Below are 7,396 nucleotides of genomic sequence, written 5' to 3' on the forward strand. Positions count from 1 at the left end.
CCCTTCAGTTACGTTCGTAGCGGTTGGCAGACGGACAACGGCGTATTAATCCCCATGACAACGGCGGATCGAAACACGCGGGCGCGGGAAGTGTTCGCATGGAATCAGCTTCACGCACGCGGCAGTCACGCTCCTCATCTCGCAACTGCGAGGAGGGAACAAGGAAAATACTTGCGAGAGTTTAAAGCAAACATTAAAAAGACGAGGAAATCGTACTCATGGACTTCGCAGAGAACTACAGTTTCATTGTTCAAGACGCTCCGCAGTCATACCACTGGGCCAATACAAAGGGCACGTTGCATCCAAGAGTCATATATTTCCGTGCACAAGAGAAGAGCCCAGAAATTTCAGTGAAGTCATCGGCTGTGATTTCAGATTGCCTAGAACACAACGCTGTTGCTGTCTGCTCATTTCAGAAGGAAGAGCTGAAGAAGTTTAATGATGATCTACCGGAAGTTCCAGAATTTAAGAAAATTCATTACTTCTCCGATGGTGCGGCTTCTCAGTGCAAAAATATAAAGAACGTCACGAACCTCTGCTACCATGAAAACGATTTTAATTTTTCAGCGGAATGGAATTTTTTCGCCACCTCACAGGGCAAGGGTGCTTGCGACAGCGTTGTTGGAACCGTGAAGCGCTTGGCAGCTAGAGCAAGTATTCAGAGGCCGTACAAAGATCAAATACTGACCCCCTATGAGCTCTTTACATGGGCGGAGTAAACTGTGAAGTGTGTCGTAGCCCTCTGGGTGCCACGAGTAATATTCAAGAAAATGCAGCCCACTTGAGTGAACGGTTTGCAAGAGCGTTACCATTGAAAGGAATACGCCGATTTCCCCACTTCAAGCCCTTATCTCTGTCAACGGTGCTCGCGGGACTTGCATCACACTCAGCGACCCAAGAGTTCAAAGTGACGAAATGTGAACGAACACGCGAGCGAAACATTCAACAGCGAAATGTAAGCGGCGTACACTTGAAGCACCGTGCACCGGTGCTTATGTGTCTCCTTGACGTCGGCTCCAGCGTGCACTGCAGTGAAGAGCAATCCCGGAGCAACGCCCTTGTTCAAAGCAAGAACTCATTTTCAAAATTATTTTCTCGCTAAAAACAGAAATAACTCCGATTGAACTTTCAGAAATCAATGCCATTTAACGGTACTGTGAAACTTGCTGTCTTTCACATTTTTAGTAGGACCACCTCACTGCGAAATTCGCGGCTGAATGCGCCTCAGAAAGCAAATTTTCTCAAATGTAGAATTTTTATGACGACACACCTTGCGTTTTCTGATCTCTGACATATTTTTATAAGCTTCTTTACCTTCTTGGTAACGTAAAAAAATATAGTCGAAACGACTACTGTTGGAATATAAAATTTGATAAAAAAATCCCGAAATTTCATCTTTTTGTACCTCTTCCGTCGTTTGTATTTAAACAAAATGGAATAAATTCAGTTCAGCTTTACTGCATATTAAAACGCAGTCTGTTTCCTTTGTACAAAAATAGTTTCTTAATGATGCTTGAAAAAGTGTATTTTTTACAGTTTTTTTTTTGTGTGTCTAGGTTTTGCTTTCGCTTGCAAACTTAAGATGGCGGCCTGAGCACGAAAAAATTTTTTTCTTTAAAAATAAGCTGGGATACTGTTTGTCATAGTAACGCAATACGCTACGATTTTTTTTTTTTTTAAGAAATCGAAGATGGTCGACCGCAAAGTCTGGGTCAGTTGGCGTGGAATGACCCAGAAGGCTTATTAGTCTGACGGACGTTACTTAGCTGTAGCATGGGAAAATTCGCAGTCATACACCCGCGACTGTTGGACAAGACGACGGAAAGAATGCATTGTACACCGTGATTCACGCTCTCTCTCCTTTGTTGGGGCCGTACTGCAGCAGCCCCGTATTCCCGGCGCCTCCTGGACACGTATTCTCTGATTCTGGCTGTCTCCGCTGCGCTGTGTCGTTCCCCATCGCTACCTTCGTCGCTTCTGGCTACGGCCGGCGCGCATTCAACGGTGTGCCTCCCCTTAGTTGTTTTCTGGTCTCTGTCGGCTAGACTGCCATCACAAATGCGGGAGAATGCAATGAGAGCTGGTAGATGTGACAGCTGTCTCCGCCGGGGATGGATCAGGTGATGTATTGGGTCTGAGGGCATTGCTCTCGGGGAGGCATTCGTGCATTAGAACGGGAACTCCGATAGAAGCCCATGTTGTTGTTGATGATGATGATCCAAGCAACAAATGGTGCATGCCCACTCTGGGAGATCGGCCAATAAACTGGAGGGATTGAGTTGTTGTTTTCGCGCACGTATTTTAGCGATTTTATATTCTTTGACTACTATTTCTTCCTCTTTCTCCTCTCCTCCTTCCAAGCCCACTGGAATAACTCTGCTTTCTGCATCCTCTTTGTACTCCAGCACTGTTTCGGCACAAAAAAACAAAAAAAAAGCAATGAAGCCGCCAATACACGCCTCAGTTGAATCTCCATAATCCGAACTCGAATGCGACCGAAAATGTGTCCTTGTTACGCAGAATTCGAAATAAAGGCAGCCCGATCAGAACAAGAAGTAGCTGACGCACAGCGTTTCGTGAGTCAGCGCCCTATGGGGCTTTTCGCGCATATGCGGCTGCTCATAACTGCGTGCAAGTGATGGATCTGAAGTAGCCGCCACTACAGCTCCTCAGCCCCCGCGGCCGCCAAAATAAACCTGTCCCGCGCAGCGACAGGCGCGTAGGAAAAGAAAGGTAGAGGGAAAGGGAGCGGTGCGACGAACGCCATGACTGACACCAGCAGGAGCGCGATGTTCTGCCGGGGCGACAATATAGACGGGACGTCCAGCCGATCGCGTTTCCCTCAGAGCCAACGAACACAGCCTCTTCTGCGCGGACCACTTTCCTCAGCGTTTTGAGTATAAGTGACTGCTTATGCGATCACCGATAGAAACATTACGACGGTTGCAACACCGCACTTAGGTTGTTTACACAGCTGTGCACAAAAAGTACTGCTCGTTTCCAAGGCATAAAACGCAAGGTGGGCTGTCCTTTTCTTAAATATTATCTTCTCTCGCTCACAAGTAGAGATGTAAAATTTCAAGAAATTTTGAATGGCATGAAAAAAACCATTTTTTCATGTTTTTTTTTCATGAAAAATTGGAAATTTTGCAAAACGTATCAAAAACAGATTCATTTGCAACAGCACAACGATCAATAAAAATGCTCCGAAGTTCAGTCGAATATGCAGTTATAGATGTCATATTATGAAACGAACTTCTTGTTCTATTGCACCGAGGAGATAAATAATGATATGCACTTCAGGCGAATATGGAGATATGAATATTATATTTGTGGAACGAACTTCTTGTTCTATTGCACCGAGGAGATAAATAATGATATGCACTTCAGGCGAATATGGAGATATGAATATTATATTTGTGGAACGAACTTCTTGTTCTATTGCTCCGAGAAAGGGAGCATGAAAACTGATCTATAAATCACTCCATATCGGACTCATAGTCACTGTCGCTGGATGCGGGACTACGCGCAACAGCATGGATTGAAGTTGTGTCCACACCTAGGTTCGACTGCACATACACAAGCTTTCGAACTCGTTCCCCTGAAAGCCTGTTGCGAATCCTTGTTCGCACGTTTCCGAAACGTGACCAGTTTCGTTCGCAGCTGGCGGTTGATTGTGGTATATCCAGCAGTCGGCAAGCCAGAGGAGTTAGTGGCTGGTTGGTGCAAAGGCCTTGCCACCAGGTAGATGGGGCCACATGCTTCGCTGAGTCCCAGACCCATGTCCTGGACCAAATTCTTGCGGATGTCCTGTACTCTGCTACGTTTGAAATCAAGAAGCTAGGCTTGTATTTGGCTAAAACCGCTTATGCGCACAGCAGCCTATATGCCGTGTGGGTCGCGCTGTAGAATTTACAGCCATTTTGTTCTACTTGAGCCGTGAGTTCAAGTATTAGTGTGTTTTTAAGACAAGCCTGGATCTTATATGTGACCTGGCCTTCGACCCGTGTACTCGCAGCACGAACATCTTAAAAGCACTACCCGGCACCGGCGATGATGTCTGCTCTCCAATCGTTCAACGATGCACACTGTAATGGTTTTCAAAGCAAAATCAAAAACCTAAACTAAAAGCAAGCAATTATAAAACCGTGAAATTGCATTGTGAAATTAGTGATGTTTCTTTCCATTTTTTGTCGTCTAAAAAAAAACGAAAAAAAAAACGTTTTTTTTTTTCAAAATTGCAGTGTTTTTTTCAGGCCCTCACATCTCTACTCACAAGTTGGAGTTTTACTCGTTTACACATTGCGCTAACTCTGCAATAAGCGCCGATGATGTGATCTGCTGCCTGGGGAACGCTTCGTGTAGGACTGGCGCTTCCCGCTAATTGTATCCGCTTCCTCCGATGTCATCAAGAATTGATGACATCGGAGACCCCGACGACGACCCTACCCCAGTCCCAACAGAGACAACCCTGCACTCAAGGTGGTCACCTGATCAGATGTCATGATTACTTGCTCGCGGCAGCTTTGCTGTTTCTCCGGTAGGAACCCGCTGCGCTGTTACGCTTCGCCGGCCGATGCAGTCTGCAGCTGCGCGGCATGTTCCAGTTAACCTTTGCATACGCACACGCGTTGAACCCCCTTGCGATTTCTGTCATTTGAATGCACGCGATTCTGATGGGTCGAAACCACCAGTTACACGAGTCTTACACGAGTACTTGTTCAGCTGATAGAGAATTGTATAGAGCAATGCAGAATTCATATACAAATTTTATAGCGTTGGCTCTTATTAACTCGTTGTTCAGCTTCGAGACGTTGCCGTCGGCGTCCGAAGCGCCACCTGCCACCTGCCTTTGATGGCAGGGAAATCCCTTCTCCACTTTTAGAGGCGAGGAGGGAGTAGGAGTGGGAAGAGGAGGGGAGGGTGGGAGGCGACGGGTGGATGCGTCTGCCTCGGCTGCGCTGATCCGACCGTCGACCACCGACTCAGGTAAAGCGGCACTCCTGCGGCTCCAGGGTGAGTCCGGAAGACTTGATCGCCCTGAGTAATGTAGCAAGTGTCGTGAGGTGATCTTCGAAGTTTTCAGCGAACACCACGACGTCGTCCAGCTAAACGAGACACATTCGCCATTTCAAGCCTGCTAACACCGTGTCTTACACACTGGAGCGTGGCTCAAACAGAGCAAAGTCCAGAAGGAATAACTTTAAATTCGAGCAGAACGTCTGGTGTTGTGAAGGCGGTCTTTTCTCGGTCTCTTTAGTCGGCTTCGATCGCCAGTAGACGATCTTGTGGTTTATCGACGAGATCTACTTGGCATTACAATGTGGTTGAGCGCGTCATCAATCTGTGGGAGGGATTACCCATTTTTTAACGTGAAGCATTCTTTTGCTACCTCATCCCGATTAGCGATGTATGTATCCATCTATCCATGCATGCATCTATCACTCGATGTATGTATCCAAGTATCCATGCTCTCGACAAGTACCCTTCGAGCGTGTCATGCGAGTCATGCTCGCGCGCTGCCATTCGGTGCGGCGCGCTCGCTCGCCGTAGCTGGACCCATCGGAGCGCCGTGCGCCTGCACACATGGGGCTGGTCGACTAGCGGGTGCGCCGCTGCCGTACCGGTCTTGATGAGTCGTCAGAAGAGATGGGGCATGGGGTTTCGCAAGCGACCACCCCCCACAGGAAAGGAGCTCCTCGAATGAAAACGTCGACGCCTACAACAGATGCGGGGAGCCGCCAGGCAACGGCGTGCCCATGAAACCGCCACAACAACGTCGAGAATATGGATAAATTATATGTATTCAAAATCAACAAACTGCCTCCTAGTGTTCATATATTGAGTTGCATCGAGAGTATCATGACGAATGCTCGTGCACTTCATAGACAACCAGCATCGCTGTTTCTGCGACATTTTTTTTTCTTACGCTGTTCAGTGGCCTGTAATCGACACAGGACCGAAGTGCACCGTCTTTTTACTTGATAAGGAGAACCGATGACCCCAAGGGGCCCTTTGACAGCTGAATGACATCCTTGCGCAGCATATCGCCAACTTGGTTCCAAACGGATTCGCGTTCTCACGTCGACACTCGGTAGGGGCTTTGGCCGTGAGATCGGGCGTGTTTGTCTGCTAGAATTCTGTGTTTGGAAATAGGTGTTTGTCGGACCTTAGAGCGCACCCCCGAAAAAGGCTCCTCATGAGCTCTTGTTACTGCTAAGAAAGGCCGGGGACAATGTCATGGTGGGCTCTGAGGTTTTGGTTATGACGATCGTCGGCATGTTCGAGAGGGTGAACGCTTTTCTCTCTTCGGTCGTCCGCTCTAAATATGCGATTATTGTGCCTTTTTTGAGGTGCCGGTATTCTTGGGCAAGTCCACGACCAGCGCGTTGCTTTGTCCCTTCCGGATGCAGATGACGCCCCTTGCGATGCAAACGCCTCAGTCGAGTAGAATCCGTGTGTTGCTTTCGACGACACCTTCGATGTTTAGCAGCTGTGACGGGAACGGTGACCATGTTGCTTGGACAGGGCGGGACGCTCACTTCTTCACTAGGCACACAGGGCTGCGTGGTTTTCCACGGTCGAATTTGGGAAGAGGGATTCATCTGCCGAGAGCGTGACCGCGCAACTGACTTCCATCCAAGGTCAGTGACTGTCTGCTGGTGCTGAGTGAGGAATTCCATGCCTAAAATCACGTCGCGCGGGCACTGTTGCTGCGACATGAAGGTCGTTGCGTACGTGTGATCATTGATCGTCACCCTTGCAGCGCACCATTCTGTCGGTGTAATAAGATTGCCGCCGGTCGTGCGGGTCAGCGGGCCGTCCCCTTGTGGTCGTGGTTGTCACTTTCTAGAGTTTGACGGCGAAAGATCCGCTTATGATGCTGTAATCTGCTGGTGACTTCCACGTCAGCCAGACTTGTTCTCGCGTTGCAGGTCGGTCTAGGTGTCGGATCACGGGTTGGTCGGTTGTTTGAGCTGTAGGTGGGGTGCATCGTCTTTGCAGTACTGCGCTGCGTCGTTGACACTGTTGATCGTGCCATCGTAGCCTTCGGCGGGGTCTTCGTTGGAGACGTATTCGTCGTTTCGGCGGAGTGCAGCCTCATCTCCAAAGGTGGCTCCTTTCAATTTTACCTTCGAGGGAAGGGGGGCCTTCCTTACAAAGTTTCGTCGTAGCTGCGGCCTAGTGACGTGAGCCGTGTGGTGGACGGCGATGGTGAGAGGAAGAAACGGCTTGACACGCTCTTCTCTCCATGCGACTGACGGCGTGCCTTGGGCCACGCATTGCGGCGGCGTGACTCATGACTTCGCGTGTGGCTGTGGTGACTGTCGCACCGGCTGCGCTGCCACAAGCGCCCGCTGTACTATCGCGCTCAATATGAGTTGCAACGCGCGGT

This window comes from Amblyomma mixtum, chromosome 3 (assembly GCF_055824585.1).
Source record: "Amblyomma mixtum isolate Tamu chromosome 3, ASM5582458v1, whole genome shotgun sequence".
Taxonomy (NCBI): Eukaryota; Metazoa; Arthropoda; class Arachnida; order Ixodida; family Ixodidae; genus Amblyomma; species Amblyomma mixtum.